This window comes from Sturnus vulgaris, chromosome 1 (assembly GCF_052056855.1).
Source record: "Sturnus vulgaris isolate bStuVul1 chromosome 1, bStuVul1.hap1, whole genome shotgun sequence".
Classification (NCBI taxonomy): domain Eukaryota; kingdom Metazoa; phylum Chordata; class Aves; order Passeriformes; family Sturnidae; genus Sturnus; species Sturnus vulgaris.
The window spans coordinates 48,754,927-48,771,671 of NC_142243.1; the positions used below are offsets into that span (position 1 = coordinate 48,754,927).

Sequence of the window (16,745 nt, forward strand, 5' to 3'; positions counted from 1 at the left end):
AGTCGCAATGCAGAACAAGGTTTTATCATTTTGGTTGTGCCTCATTGCAGAAGATATTTATTCTAAATTTTAAAGTGTGTCACATTTTCCATGGGGCATTCAGGAAACTCCTAGGACAAAAACAATTAACAGGATGTTGCAGGTCAAGATAGAGTTACACTCACTGAATGAGAACATTTGAGGAAGGGGAGGAGGACACTTTGCACAGTCTTTTATTACTCAGCATCTCCTTGGTTCCAGCCCTACACAGGATCTGGTTTTGTGGGATAAGCAAATTTGCATGCAGATGTTGCCTGGTCATAACAATCTCTTGGTTTTATAGGAATTCAATGCGACATACAACTACAAAACAGCTGTGACAGCTTCAGCCAGTCCACCCCAGTTCATGCTCTTGCTCTTGGACCATCTGCGAACCTAGCATGTCTAATAGCCAACCTAAACATGTAAACAGGCATGTAAATTTGGGGTTGTTCTTAACATTCCTGCTAATAAAAGTATCACTGCTGAGTATTATTCTTGTAAATTAGATCTGATCTGTAACTACATTGCAACTATCCTGTGCCTGGAAATACCTGGAGCATTAATATTCCCACAGCAATAGGGTAGCTACACAGAATGCAAGAGCAATAGTTGTATGCTGAAGTTTTCTGTGCCCACAAGAGTTCATAACCTGGTGCTCACTGGATCTTTTCTATATAGGAAAGCCTCTGCACAGTACTTCAGTTGGATCAAAGTTTATGCAGCTTCCAGAAACACCTCCTGATAAACCCCATGTTCCCAACTCTTGTGGGAGTCCATGTAAAAACAGGTGCTGTGATATCATGGATGGATAATAGCTCCCATCCTCCCCCAGGCCATGCTGGCTGTAAGATGAAGGAGTCACTGAGAACTCTAGTCCTTTAAGCAATGGCTAAGATTCAAAACCAGTGGCATTTCTTGAGGCTCAATAAGCTCCTGAGCACTGTTCTTGCTTTAGTAAAGTTGTCACCTTTGTTTCACAACAATGAAGCCCCAAAATCTTTTTGCAGCAGCAGCATGGATTTTTAGCTTCCCTGTTTCAGATCTGGTTTTATTCATCAGACTTTCCACACGGCAATCGTAGAAAAGCAATTCTAATGCAATACTTTCAGCATCAAATTGAGAGGCCTAATTTGTGGCTACAGCTGTGTCCTGTTATCTGTACTTCACCACTCCTATTCAGCACAACACAAACTCCATAATTCTTCAAACTTTGACATGCCTCTACACCACAACAGCAATTAATTTGCTTCTTCCAGCCTCTGCTAAAACGGCAACATACCACAATCTGAAAACAGAACAAATTCAGTCCCAGCCCTACCCAGCCTCTCTACCATTTAAAGAAAATCCCTGCATGTTCAGCGTTTAAGAAGCTGTACTATTGTGAGAAGCTTTTTTTATTAATATGATTACTTTTAAAGGTTACTTATAAATCTGACACAGTAAGTTCACATTAGCACCTAAACTACAACATTAACTAAACTTTTTACAGGGATTGGCAAAAAAATTAATCTTGCCTCATCAAAACAAAATTAAAACTTGCTGAAATGTCTTCATATTGACCTGAAAAACAAACAAACAAAGAAATAAAAAAATCCAAGCAAATCTCCACCCAACAACTATCACACTACAAATAATTTGAGATTAAATGACAGTTTCAAAGACAATTCAGAATAAAAAATATCACCCTATTAATCTGTGAATGGGGATTTATTTGATAATGCTATCATTAAGCAAGCTAGGGTCATTAAAGCCCTTTCCCAACAGCACAATAATTGGTTTTTCGTATCAAGGAAAAAGCTTTTTTTCTTTTCATTTGCAAAGAAAACTCGAACAGTAAAATAATATGCATCTGATGGAATAAGACTTCCTTGTTATATCATAAACTCAAACCTCACTTCAAAGTAAAGATGATTTTAGACTTGTAATGAGTAAGTTTTTAATCAACAAAAAAATTCAAATTAAAGTCACTGTGATTTTATTTGAGCTTTTATTTACTAAGTTTACATAGCTCCATTCTATCCTCTTGGAAGCAAGTATAGCTCATATTAGTTCTCCTATGTTCCCTACTGGCGCATAGGGTAAAATCACTTTAATATTCCCCTTAGCAATATGACTAGCAAAAAACTACACCACTTCCAATATAAAACTGCATTTTGTAAAGTAATTAAATATCCTGTGCATGTGGCACAGCTATACCTCTCAAGAAGCTCCATGATTTGAGAATGGCCCCAGAACACAAGCTGTGCAATAGGAAAGAGCCCAAATATGGCACACATCCCCTCATAATAGACACACTGCATTGCAAAGCATTAAGGCATGCCCTCCAAATTAGCTGTACCTTTATGAGTTTTTCTGAGGCTGAACCAAATAGTAAATGTAGCTGCAGCAACCTTCAAAATTATAATTTTAAGTTTTCCTAAATACCTGTTTCAAATCAACTGTTATCTTCTATAGGTGTATTCCGTTATCTATCTTGCTAGGTGTATTCTAAAGGCATTTAACCCTAACGTTTGCTACCCCAATATCTAAATATAAATCAAGAACTACTTTTATCAGCTGGTATTCATTGTCTTCACTACTAAGGTGACTATTAATTTGTGCTGTTTGAAAAAAAATATAGGTATTATTTCATTAATTAGTTTTACATGGTAATTTTAAATTAACTATTGCTAAATTCACATAGTTGCACCAGGGCAAACTCACATGGGTAACAAGAAAAAAACATATATCATTGGACACATTAAAAAAAGAAATAAAAACAAACACCAAAAAAATCCCTCACAAAAACCCCATCCACCACCAGCCTTCCAGAAACAAGTCTTAGATCATAGCCTTAATACATAACAAAAGATGAGATTGAGAGACAATAATTTTATTGCACATTATAAAATGTCTTCATGTTTTACAGACCATATGTTACTGACTCACTCCTTCCCATACACAACAGCCTTCTTTCTTTTACTTTTCCATCACACTCTTTACCCCATAGCTATCAGCTATACTTTTCTGTCAGACTGATACAGACCTAAGCAAGTTCAAAGCATGTATTCTCTAACTTGAATTTAGCTTTCAAGTCTGCTGCTTGCACTTCGTGACAGAAAACACTTGTTTGCAACTTAAATTGTTTACATTCTTCAGCAACAGCAATTAGACTAATGAGAGTTGTTGTCCCCCCAAACAAACCTTTTTTTAAATGCAGTCATTTAGGCTGACAGGCTTGCCAAGCTGATGAGGAGGGCTTTAAACTAAAGCTGCTGAGGGAGGGGAAACTCAGTCCATCTCCCACAGGATACTTCTGGAAAGGCTATCAGCCCATGGCTTGGACAGGTGCACTATTTGCTGGGTTAAGAAGTGTCTGGACAGCCAGGCCCAGAGAGTGGTAGGGAATGATGCTGCATCCAGCTGGCGACCAGTGCTGCCCCCTAGGAATCTGTGTTTGGCCCAGTCTGGTTTAATATCATAATTGATAACCTGGATGAGGGGACGGAGTCCACCATTAGCAAATTTGCAGATGACACAAAGTTGGGGGCGAGGAGACTGTCGATCTGCTGTAGCATAGGAGTGCTCTGCAAAGAAACCTGGAGAGGCTGGATAGACAGGCTGAATCCAATAATAGGAGGTTTAACAAGACCAAGACCAACAGACCTATCTCTCAACTGTCCATATTCTTCTGGATGCCATCCTTTCCATCCATCCTGTCAACCTCCCTACGTAGCTTGGTGTCGTCAGCAAATTTGCTGTATACCCTCAATCTCATGGTCCATGTCCCTGACAAAGGTGTTCAACAAGGCTGGTCTCATTAACGACCCCTGAGGAATGCCACTCATCACTGTTCTCCACTTGGACATAGAGCTATTGACCACAGCTCTCTGACTGTGACTTTGCACACAATTTATTATCTACAAGTTGGTTCATCAATCAAATCTATGTCTCTCCAGTTAGAGACAAGGATATTGTGCTGGACAGTGTCAAATGTCTGCACAAGTCCAGATAGATTTGATGCCATTTGTTCTTCCCTTATCCACCAATGCCATAACCCCTTTGTAGAGGGTCAGCAAATTTTTCAGTCACAAATTGCCCTTAGGGAAGCCATGTTGGCTCTCATCAATCAGCTTCTTAACTTTCCATGTGCCTTAGCACAGTTTCCAGGAGGATCTGCCCCATGATCTTCCCAGGCAAAAGGTAAGATTTACTGGTACTTCCCAAGGTCTTCCTTATTTCCCTTTTTTCCCAAAGGGCAGGACTCTTAAGACCTGTTGGAGCAGGTCCAGAGGAGGGCCACAAAGATGATCAGAGGGATTAAACACCTCTCCTATGATGACAGGCTTAGAGGTTTCGGCCTGATCACCTGGAAAAGAGAAGGTTCTGTGAAGACATTAGAGCAGCCTTTCAGTACCTAAAGGAGGCCAACAAGAAAGATGGGAAAGGCATATTGTGATAAGACAAGGAGTAATAACTTTAAACTGAAAGAGGGTGGGTCTAGGTTAGACATTAGGAAAAACATCTTTGAGCAGTGAGACACTGGAACAAGTGTCCCAGAGACACTGTGGATGCCCCATCCCTAGCAGTGTTCAAGGCCACCTTGGATAGGGCCTTGAGCAGCCTGGTGTAGTGTAAGGTGTACCTGCCTATGGCAGGGGGATTGGAACTTTATGATCCTTAAGGTCCTTGCCAAATCCAACTATTCTATGATTCATGAGCTCAGGCTTTTAGAGTAACATCAAGAGTGGATATTTGCAATAAAGCCACTGAAGCTTTTTTCACTGACAACTTTTTGTGACCCCAAAACACTTCACGGGGATGTCCTGAAACTTTCTAGTTTACATATTATTGGCATATACTATTAGATATGCAAATGTATATCCTTACCCAGGTACAAAAAAGTGCTCTGATTCATCAATGGGCTTCTGTTCACTATGTGCTCTGATTCATCTACAGGCTTCTGTTAGCAAGAGCAAATTTGCACAGCACTCTAGTACTCTACTCCCCTCCACAAAATTACTCATCCAAGATTGTACATGATATACCCTACGTAAGATGTGCAGCTGTGGGGCAGAGGGTCAAGGCAAGACTTCAGCCAAAGTGAAGATGCATCTTGCTTTGATAGGCTATTTTGACAAAACATGAAGGATCTCATACATCCTCAAGAGTTCTGCTACATAGGAGAGGAAAACATGAACTGCCAAGCGTATCATTTGCTCGTATAAAACTTTGTCACATGCCCAAGATACATTCCTGTTCTGCAGAACAAGGTGCAGATTATCTGCATAAATTCTGCTGCTAAGACCTTCACACCAAGGTCACACAGAAAGTCAATGTCAAGGCATAAAGTAGAAAATGAATGCAAATTTCTTTGCTGTTGGTTTTCCTGAGGGAAGGATTTTGCTGCTTCATTCCCAGGTTCAAGGCTAGTGCTACAGGCAGAAGAGCAGCTTCTTACATACAAAGCAAGGAGTCAAGAGAAGTACAAAAGGAGACCAATGAACCACTGAAATGTGCAAAATCTCTATTTCCTTAAGATATTGCATAGATTCTGAAGATGACTAAGAATTTTACTCATGAAAAATCAACCTCAAGTAACTCAAAAGAACATTCAGCGTGGGAGGTTCTTTTGCAAAAATTAAATAGCATTTGTGATGAAATAGTATCTTCTACCAAGTTACCAAAGAATTTACATTTTGCTCATACTCTTACCTAATTGTAGAACCATGAACCATACAAAAAGCATAATAGTCAAATTGGTATGTCTAGATGTAGCATTATTTCAAAAACGAGGGTGGAAGAGCAGGAAGCAAAAGCAAGGATAATTTTAAAAACAATCTTATGGCAAGATTTTTGTTTCAGTCCTATCCAACAGAGCTAACCCCCACTCCACATCAGCTGCACATCTCTACAAAGCTAATTTTAGCAATATTTCAAAAATGCTGGCTAAGTATAGAGCATGTTTGATCTGCTTACATTCAACTAGCTATCATTTGACTTACCTTTATCCACAGCTGATGCTTCCTGGCTTAAAACTTAGTATTTCAAAAATACTGCCAGAAGGTGACTGTGTTGGTTTGAAAGTAAAACCAGTGTGAGACTCCAAGTCAGTAATACAATTTAATAGGAGAAAAAAGAAAAAATAAAATATATGCAATAATATAAGAGAAACAACCACCAACACAGTCAGAAATACAACCTGACGCCCTGTCAGTCAGGGTGTTGGTAGCAGTCCCTATAAATGGTGGCTGCAGTCCTCCTGGATGACAGATGTGGTTCTGTTGAAGCAGTGCTCCTGTAGAAGGTGCAGTTTTCCTCCGAAGATCCAACTATGATGTGGAAAAGGTCCGACTTTCCTCTGGGATCCAGTAGAAAGGTCTGCCCTCGGGTCCCAAACCCCAGTTTTTTATCTAGGTAGGAAAGGCTTGGCTCCTGCCCCTGGTTGGGGCATCTCCCAATGGGATGATGTAATCTTATCAGTCACACAATAGGACTTAATGGCCCATTAACAGAATATATCTTCTGGAGGAAGGATGGGTTGTGAATAGATAACGATGATCATCCCCCGATCTTATCAGATGGCACATCAGCAGAGGATATCTCCCACAGAGATAAGGATCACCACCCCTCCCACATTTCAACAGATGGTGATAGAATACACATTTTTGCATTGTACCCCAGGACAGTGACAAGAATAGCTATTACCACAAACCAGTATTTGCTAAGTATGTTTTTTGCATTCTTTCCTTCTCCCTCACCTGTGCTATATTCACAGGAATGTGACTTTAAAAAGCAAAGCTATAAGCTTCTGCCTTTAATGTGCACCATCTAGAAATTTTGTGAACATCAGCAGGTAAACAGAATTCCAACTCCTCCAATTCTATCACTAGAATGTGTATATTTTAAGGATCTGAATTTCCAAAGCTGTTGCTAACTTTTGGACTCAGTGATCCTTGTGAGTCCCTTTCAACTTACTTTCTGTGATTAAATCTGTGATTACTTTGCTCAAACCCAAAAGAAAAAAAAGACTCAGCTATATCCTGGTTTCCCTTTAAAAATGTACAAAATCAATTCTCCTATTTAAAAGGTCATTAAAAAGCATTAAAACAATTCGTTTGTTCAGTTGAAGAGATCAAACACTGACTACGTCCATGAGTTTAGGACAATGTGCTATTATGCTTCAAAGTCACATGTAGAACATATCAAATGAAACATCAGAGAACCAAGGCATCTAAATGCATATTTGACATACTTTTTGCATCTCAGTACATTTCTCAATGGGGCTGTGGGTGGGAGAGGAAAAGGTTGGTTTCTTACGGATTTGAGTGTAAAGGCATTATTTGGCAATTTAAATCATCAGATGTTACAACTGCACACTGCTAGATGCTGCCATGTACAGGAAAAACACATACCAGAGATCACCATTCTGCATATTCAGAAGGAACACTTACAATTACTGTCTGTCTCCTCAGACAGCAACATTATACGGCCCTCATACTGCAATGCCAATGAGTAAATTGTCATTAAACTTTAGAGCAATTTATTCATATTTGTGCATAAGAATATTTACTATTCTCAAGAATCCCATGTCACTGGACTTATATCTAGCCTCAAACAATAAAAAACAACAAAAAAAGCAGTGTATTTTAAAAGGTCCTCTCATATTTTGTCTCCACTTCTATAAAGGATACAAAATCCCATATTTAACATATGTTGATTAATGTGTATACCCCCTCATCTCAGGCTCTACAAAAGACTGAGTAACATTTTATCTCCACGTAGATACTAAGCCTGGTGCACCAAAAGCAGATGTAGATGCCTGAACTCTGTGTAACATTAAAACCAATAGTTTGTATCTGACATAATCTCACAGGAAAAAAAACTATACTCATGGGTAAAGTTCCTGTAAATCATCCATTTTTCCCAACTCAACCCTCACCTTTAGAGTAATTAACAAAGCCAAACTTTGGATTTCCATCAGGATGTTAATCAAATACCACCACAGCCATTGCCTAGCATTTCTCATACAGAGAGCTCTTTGAGGAAATAAAAACAATTACTGACAATTTGCAAATGACACATGTGAGCATTAGAAGAAGGGTAGAATAAGTAAGTGGCGAGACAGGGTTGGTCAATCTCAGAATGTTTGTGCACAAGATATCAAAACTATGAATGTACACTGAACTGGCTAATATTGACTTCCACTTGTTTGAACATTCCTTCAATTTGCTTACAAGAAAAAATGAAAGTAAATGCAGATAAACATTACTAAAAGCAGGTTAATAAGGTTACATTAAACTTCAACAGGCATTTGTGTAAAATTTAAATGCCTTTAATTTGATTAAATTTACTTAACTAAGGAAGTAAAGAAACTAAAACTAAAGCAAATTTAATTCTGCTTAGTGTCTTGTATAGCAGTACTATGTAATTCAATCCACTTTCAAAGCATATCTTAGTCTGGATTAATTCTTCCAAGTGTTCCTATATAGGCAAATCCTAAGCATATGCTAAATGAATAGGCAGCTTTCTCGAAGAAGATAAACTATCTTATACTTAGCATAAAAGACCGAGATCAATGATGAGTTGCTGGTGACCTATAAATTCCCTTATAACACACCAATCTCCCACATACATACACTTAAGTAACAGAATTCAGATAACCTGAATATCAGATTCAATGTTTCCTATCTACTGGAAATCAAATATTTATTTTTGAGCTTGCAGCAAAAAACAGATTCAATGTCTCAACTAGATCTCTCAGTTCTACTATCCTTTAAATCCAAAGGAAAGTTTTCATATTGATATCTGATCTTTTATCTACTACTGTCAAGATTGATATTTGCTTACAGATGGGACGATACATCTTGCTAAATTTAATTTCATGCAGATTTCTTAACTTCAGACAAATAATATGTGCCTCCCTCACCAAATGTGAGGTTCAGTGATGTCAGCCTTGCAGAAGGTTTTTGGAGGGCATAAGAAGTGGCCTGACCCTTCTGTAGGGCAAAGCTTCTTCATATCTAGTCAATATCTACAACTCTTCACGAAGACAACTGAGTTCTCTCTGTATGAGAGACAGACAGCAGCTTACAAACTTACTTGTGAAAGGCAGGAGGACCCTGGCTTGCAGTTCTGAACAGCAGGCAGTGCATAACTACAGCTGGACATGTACTTCTTCCTAAATTCATCTTCCCACAACATCCACTGCTCCACAGCAAAGCCATAGAAACTGTTCTGTAGGCCAGGTTCTGCATGCAGCTCATGGCAAACATCCTACCTGAGCCATCCACTCCCTTACAGTGAGCTGGGCCTCAAAAGGAGCCAGCATCAGAAGCCACAGCTGAAGTGAGACCTGAAACTCAAGCAAAGAAGTTCTACCAAGCTTCATGGCAGGTCACCCAAATAAGAAAATAGAAAACCACCTTGCCCTAACCAAGAGTGAAAATACGTCAGTGGCCAAAGGTGCAAGCAAAGGCAAAAAGGCTCAGCTATTAAAAGTGGCAGGAACTAATGCACAGCAAGCTGGTATTTGAAGTCTTGGTCTTGTTGTGAGAAACCTATATTCCTGACATGATCAACTAATAAAAGTAAAACAATTATTTTAATAAGTTGTGGAAGCTTGTGCAGAAGACTATAAAGTTTGTTTCCACTAAGATTTTAGCTTAAGTTAGTTAAATTAAGAACTCACCCCTTTTCATAGTTAATAGTTAATTCAAGAATACAGATGAAACTAGAAATGCATCTCCTCCCACTCTATCACAAAACCACAGAAAAATACTTAATAGCAGAGATTTGTAATCTAGAACAGAGGGCAGTATTCCTTGAAGAATGATCCAATTTAAAGAAGTGTCTCTCATTAATTTAAAGTCATTCTAAACATTTCATCTATGCTTTGTTATTTATGTGCTATTTCACACTACATCTCCCCAACATTTGTATACACACTTCTATAGCCACAAATGTGTAATCATAGATTTATGGTATTCAGTCAAAGCATGTATTTGAAAATGTAAATTTATTCTTAATCACAGTAAAATATTCGGCAGCTATATAGTTGCTTCTTTTTTGCTGCACTCCATTAACTGATTACTGTTCGCAAAGTCTCAGAATTCCTGAATAATTTTAACTGCATACATGCAAATAATCTCTCTTTCTAAATTCTTATGTGGGAAATTATTACAGAACTAAATGCCTGACGACCTTTAGTGCATTTATTCTCACAGTGCCTCTCTAAGACAGCAATACTAGACAGAATTACCTACTAAATTAATAAAGAACTAGTAGGTAATTGCTAGCTTTAGAAGCATACAAAAAAAAAAGAGAATACAGGAGCAAAATCAGCATTCAAATAGATCCATGATAATTTAAACTTACTCTACTTTGAGAGCAAGAAACAAAACTCAAGATCTTCTCCTGTGACGTGATCCCAAACCTCAGTTGTTCTTGTAAGAATTACATAGGGTTGGAAAAGTGAAAAAGATACAACTTCTCACCAAACATGCAAGCAACATAAACATGACATGAAAAGCATTCATCCTGTGCCTATTAAATGTACCTGGGAACAAAATCTGGCATGAAACAAGGATAAGCATACGCAACTTAACTGAATATGTGCAAAATGACAACCCAGAGAAATGGATTCTTTTATTCCATCATATGCCTGGAATAACTACTAAAAGTGTGGTGAAACACAGATGGATAACTCACAGAGCTCATGGTGTATATACAGTATAACATGGAGCAGATGCAACTACGACTGTTCACTGCACAAAATATAAAGTATTTGCAAATACTTGTGTCACACCAAGAGTACAAGATGAATTACATTGCCATTGCAAAAGCAAATGAGACTTTTTTCTGATGTTACTTCTTTGATTAAGATTAAACTTGGAGAATATTCACTCCCCAGCCAAAAGAGATGGCATTTGAAACAGACTCTTTCAGAATTAAAACAGTCTATGTGGTGAGGAAATACAGAAAGTTCACATGGAATGCAATAGCCACTAGCACGGGTGGCCTGACAAGGCACAGATGCCTCTTAAAGCCTTTGGCTGGATCTTTACCTAAAGATAGTTCTAAGCTCAAGTCACAGTGTGGTTTTAACTTTAATCTGTGAGATAATGCCATTATCTTCAGAGGCTACATCAGTACAGAAGAAAACTCCTGTGTGGAGAACAGATGGGGTCAGTCCTCCACAAGCCAAGATGTGACCATGATATGCACCTGCCACACAGCTTGGTCATCATTGTAATGCCCTAGTAAGTTCCCAGTTCAGTGTGGATTGATGTTCCTCCCCACAGCCTTTTTACAACAATTTTAAAAACACAGGCTCCAGCAGAAGAAAAAAGTAACCAACAACTGCAAATTAATTAGAAAACAGCAGAAATGTGCAGCAATGACAAGGTTCAGAGCTATATAGAAGGGTATCAATCAGTTCCCCAAATACAACTATCTTGAGGGGGCAAAGTTTATCCACCCTGATGCAGCTGGCTTCACAGTTACAATGAGCTACATAATATAAGGTGCCATCCAGGCACCATTGTAATGGTAACATACCTTGAACCTCAGTGACACAATCAATTAAGGAAAAAAACCAAACCAAAACAAAAAAACAACCCCAAAACTCCAACCAAAATACCCTCCCCAAAACCAGCATGACCAAAAACACCCCACAGAATCATAAGAAAATCTACCTGTAAGATAATTCAAAGCATTGTTTTCCAGTACTAGACTGGACTGTGTAATTGCTGCTTTGCAAGGTGGATAAAAAATAGGGACAGGCAACATAAAAGACATGTCTATGAGATTTGTATCAAAACAGGCTATTATATATGGCCTGTGGATATAAATTATTTGATTTGGTATTTATAAAGTACCTTTAAAGTGCTCAGTGTTAATCAAATTACAAAGAAAATTGGTTTTGCTTTAAGAAACTGACAATATAAATGACAAAAGGGAATAGACAAGATGCAGAAAGAAGCCAGTGATGATGAAGAATATTTTGATTGTGTTTTGGATTTGATTGCTTCCTGTCAGCACCCCTGAGCTAAAGTTCCTGCTACAGATTTGCTGACAAGTAGGCAAGTGTAATGGAGCAGAATTTGTTAAGTCATTTCAGACATAAAAGTAGCAGAGAAAAAGCCAAAGTCAAGATGAAACAAAACCCAACAAGCTTAGAATCACTATTAGTACAGTGAGGAGAAGCATGAAGGATGACTTAAGTAGTCTGAAAGAAGTGTATGATGAGGATAGAAAATTGAAGGAACCTGATACTTAGAATATAAACTTAAGACAGAACTGCTGTAAGCTGCTGTAATGGTAGAAAGATAGACCAGAACAACCCTGCTTTACAAAACTTTTAGAACAACCAACATGGCTATTCAGGAGACTCATCTGATGTGAAGGAATTCAATATCAGCTGTTTAGTGTAATACAAATAGTTATGCAGTTAGGAAAACAAAAATAAATCACTTTTATGGCAAACCTCTCAGCCTTGGGAGTATGTTCATTACTAGAGATCCACCATGTCACATTTCTTTATAAAGTTTGTGAGAGAACTAGCCAAGACTTCTTTTGGCAGTGTAAAAACAGTGCTGTCACAGATGGGCTTCACATAAATGGGGCTTTGTTTTATTAATAAATGTCTTTACCCCCCTGCTCTGAAATCCTCCACCTATACCAGCTTTCTTGCTTTCTCATCACTTACAAACGTAAGAGAGAATAAGGCACTGTTTGTTTGTTTTCTTTTCTTGATAGGAGACTAGTTTTTCTCCAATTTGGTGGTACTCCAAGTGAAAAGGACAGCAGATACACTCTTGGTAACTGTACAGGGTGGTGCTTTTTTTGTTTGCTTTTCCGTAAAACACTTCACGGTGCCAGCTTTCTGAGTAATCTCAGAAATAATATGCTTTTTCTGACAGATGACAGCAAAGTGGAGTTAATAAACAAATTAGACCCATATGAAAGTGTGATTCATATGCAATGTCATAACTCTAGAGAATAAGGTGGTAAATGACTACCAAAGAGGCTATCACTACAGAGATTCACAGAATTTGGAGTTGAAGGGATCCACAAGGATCATTGAGTCCAACTCTTAATTACACATAAGCCTTCAAATGAAAATTGCTTCCCAGACTTTTGCAAAGCTTTTTCCAGCTCTTCAGCACTTAACAGATGCTGTGAAACTCTTCTAGCCACAGAAGAAACCCTCTTATAATGAAGCATGAAATCAAGTTGAACACAACCATCTCCTCACAGCACCTCACATACAAAGAGGTATCACATAGTTCCACTGAAACCATATGAAAATCAAAGAGAGTTTGAAAAGTTTCAGAAAAGTTCTGTTTTCAGGCTTTTCTTTTTGCATTAAAAAACCCAAACAATCCAGAAAGATGCAAGCAAGCACAAAAATCTGTTATGGTAGCAACACTGTTACTGTAGAACGCACAAACCACAGTTTCCTCCTAAATCCGGCTACGGTATGAAAGGTTGGTAACACGCACTCCTCTGGAACAGTTTGTACTAAGGACAGAAGGATTTGATAGCTACCCTGGTTCAAACATCAGTATAGCAAGGGGTTTAAGGTAGGCAGCAGAAGTGCTCTCAGTCAGTGCCTGTAACAGATTGCTGCCCGAAACCCCAAGTAAAACACAAACTAACAGAGTGTCAGTTTATGCGGTGCTTTATTCGGGGCCCGGGGACCTGGACTCGCGTCCAAAGTCAGGATCCCACCGGTTCCCTTTTTTAGAGGGTTTTTTATACCCTTTTTACAAATGGTTTATGTGCAGAAGTACACATTCTTCTAAATAATATAGATACATTCACCTTGTAGATAGCATTTTACGTCATAAATCTTACATGGTTGCTTATCCTAGGACTATAGTGTTCTCCCCCTTAATCTCTCTCTTACGCCACTGCCCACCACCAGTACTTTATTTATGATTATACTTTAACCTTATCACTAACAGTTCAGCATGCTCTGCTAAGTCTTTTGAACATTGTTTTCTCAGCACAGCACATTCCTAAGTTAGTTTCCCAGGGCCTACTCTGGGAACTGCAGTCTCCAAGCCTTAGCATTACTACTACTATTATGGTTTATACACTTTATATTCTAATATTCAGGATTTCTAGTCCATACGGTAACAAGATCATACTGCTACAGAATTTTCATTCCAAGACCTCACACATGCACACTTGAAGCTAGGAGCTGCTGCTTGCACCACCAACCAGAACAAACATAAATGGCAAACGGATGTCACATCCAGAACAAGCAAACTTCAAGACACCACACACTAAACAGAAAAAAGTATAAACAAAACCCCTTGTTGCTTCTCCCTTCTCTCTCATGTCAGCAGCTTCAGGTCCAGCTCTAGGGGATGAAGGGGATTACTGTAGAAAGCCAAAGAGATTGGCAGTGTGACCCAGTAGGGCTAGGAATAGGAAATCTAGCAGACATGAGAGACCTGCCTCGGTAACTGACTGAGCTTCTGACCCACTTACAGAACTTGGCCAAACTGCTCTTCAGTGCCACTGCTCCTCTCCCAGACTCTGTATGACCTTATTCTGTATGATCTGATCCAATTAGGCCAGTATCTTTACGGCAGTGACTGCCTCTTTTTAATTTTGTGAAAAAAAGCCTATAGGCTTGAATAATATGATAGGTTTAAAAAAAAAACAAAAGGGCTGATATGCTGATTTTACTAGTATCTGCCTTGCCAAGAATAAAATCATCTTTTCACTTAAATAATCAAGAGCACCCACACAGTTAAACCTGTTAATATTATTTAAAAATATGTACAGCTGTAAGATTGGCATGTAGGTCTCATTCACAAGTTTGCTACAACTTTACTGAAGCCCACGATCTCCCCTATAGGTCTATTTACAGAGGCATTTCTCTCAGGGGCCATGTTTTCCATTCATGTCCTTTCTTCGCCCTTCTCTCCTGTTTTATCCCCTCCCTGTAGCAGAGCCCTTCAGTCACATTAGGCAAAGCATTTGTGGTGTAACATGGGGAACTGATCCAAGCCTCCACCAAGCAAAAAAATTAAGCTGAATAAAATGAAAAAAAATATTTTTTAACCTAGATGGGTTCCCAGACTGAGCTTATTCCCCACCACAACAGGTGTATCAACACACCTGGGGAAGAAACTGAGCAAACGAAGCTTCAATTCTTGCTGACAAAATCAAATGTATACATCAGTAGGATGAGAACATTTTTAAAATATTAATATTGGAGCGGGGATTCTTACACTGGGGAAATCTTTAAACATTATAAAATGGACTTAATACATATTCCTTATGTTGTTCACAGTTTCCTTTGCTAGTTTGGCTAATTATACGATATTTAAGTTTAAACATATGTTGCCTCCCTTGCAGTGAATCCTCTCCTCCTACATGATACAGCAGTGAAGTCATCTTGCTGACTTCAAGTTGAATCCTGCACCCTCTTCAAGTAGGTGGGCATTTTTAGCTTATCTGGAAAGCAGTCTAGCCCTGGGAGCACAGTGATTCTCAATGTGATAAGCTACCAAGAGCTTGACCGTGACAAATATCCTGAAATAAATCTTCCAGATGCTCTATGTATAAGAACCAGAATAACTTCTGCCATCCTGAACATATGGTTTTTAAAACATGTAAGAGATGCTCAAGATGCGTCTGCACAGGAGTGAAAGGTGAACCAGCAGACCAGAGACTTCTAACCTCCTTCCATACCATGACCAACTGACTTCAAGACTTCGGGATTTTTTCTTAAAACCAAAACACATTAAGATAGAAGGACATTCCAAACGTAAGGAAGTAGCAAAAGACTAAGCAAAAAAGGTATTTAGAAGGGCAAAAAAATCTGGCAGCCCTTTACAAACTTTCATGTGCTGCAGACAGGAAAATCTCTTTCAGTTAGTGTGTTCCACATTACAACAGCCTTTAGTAAGCAGAGAAGCAGAGTACACCACAATGGCCGTGTTTCATTAGCTTAGCACAGCAGAGTACAGGATTTAAAGGGAATAAACAGCAGCTGAAAATAATTGCATTAAATTAACATTAACCCACACACCCAGAAGAGGCATATAATATTCAGGACTGCTACAGAAACGGTAACCCAGAATTAATGTCTGTAAAAGACAAACAATCCTGCTCTAACTGGGATTCAAAATCCTAAAGGAAGAAAGTTCACCTCAAATAGTGTTCCCTGAGATGAGGCGAAGGAAAGAAAGGAAAGCGTGGCTTAGTTAAAAATATCAGTAGGTAGGAACACAAACTCTGAAATGATGTGGTTCCCAAAGGGCTGACATTTTTTATGGTCAATACATGCATTCCCACACATTCCTTCTCAAAAAGGATTTTGAAAATAAATACAATTTTAAGATATGTAAATGAGATAGACATGTGAGAATTTAAACACTTAGGACAGAAAAGATAAAAGCTCAGAATCTAAAGCAAGAAAGGCAGCTAAGACTGGACTAAAACATAGCCAAGAGTGACAGCCATACTTCAAATGGTGAATGTACATTACAAGAATCCATGACTCTTGATACTACAAAGGCTTAGAGCAGAAGAGTATCAACAAAAAAAAGGCCTTTAATTAATCTAAAATGTTAGAATGGGGAGACACATAAGGGACCATGCTGTGCTCAAACTGAAGAGGAAATTTATGCTAAACAAGGGGAGGGGAAGTAATTATTTAAAAAATTTGAGACATACTGACTTACAGGACCTACTCATTTCATCTATGAGCAGGTACCAGA

At 38.6% G+C, this 16,745-nt stretch overlaps 1 protein-coding gene across 14 annotated transcripts in view; it reads right to left on the minus strand.

Annotated features, from left to right (window-relative positions):
• ELMO1 (engulfment and cell motility 1) overlaps positions 1 to 16,745 on the minus strand; it is a 321,603-nt gene that overhangs the window by 287,616 nt on the left and 17,242 nt on the right. The gene's annotated exons all lie outside the window — the stretch shown is intronic.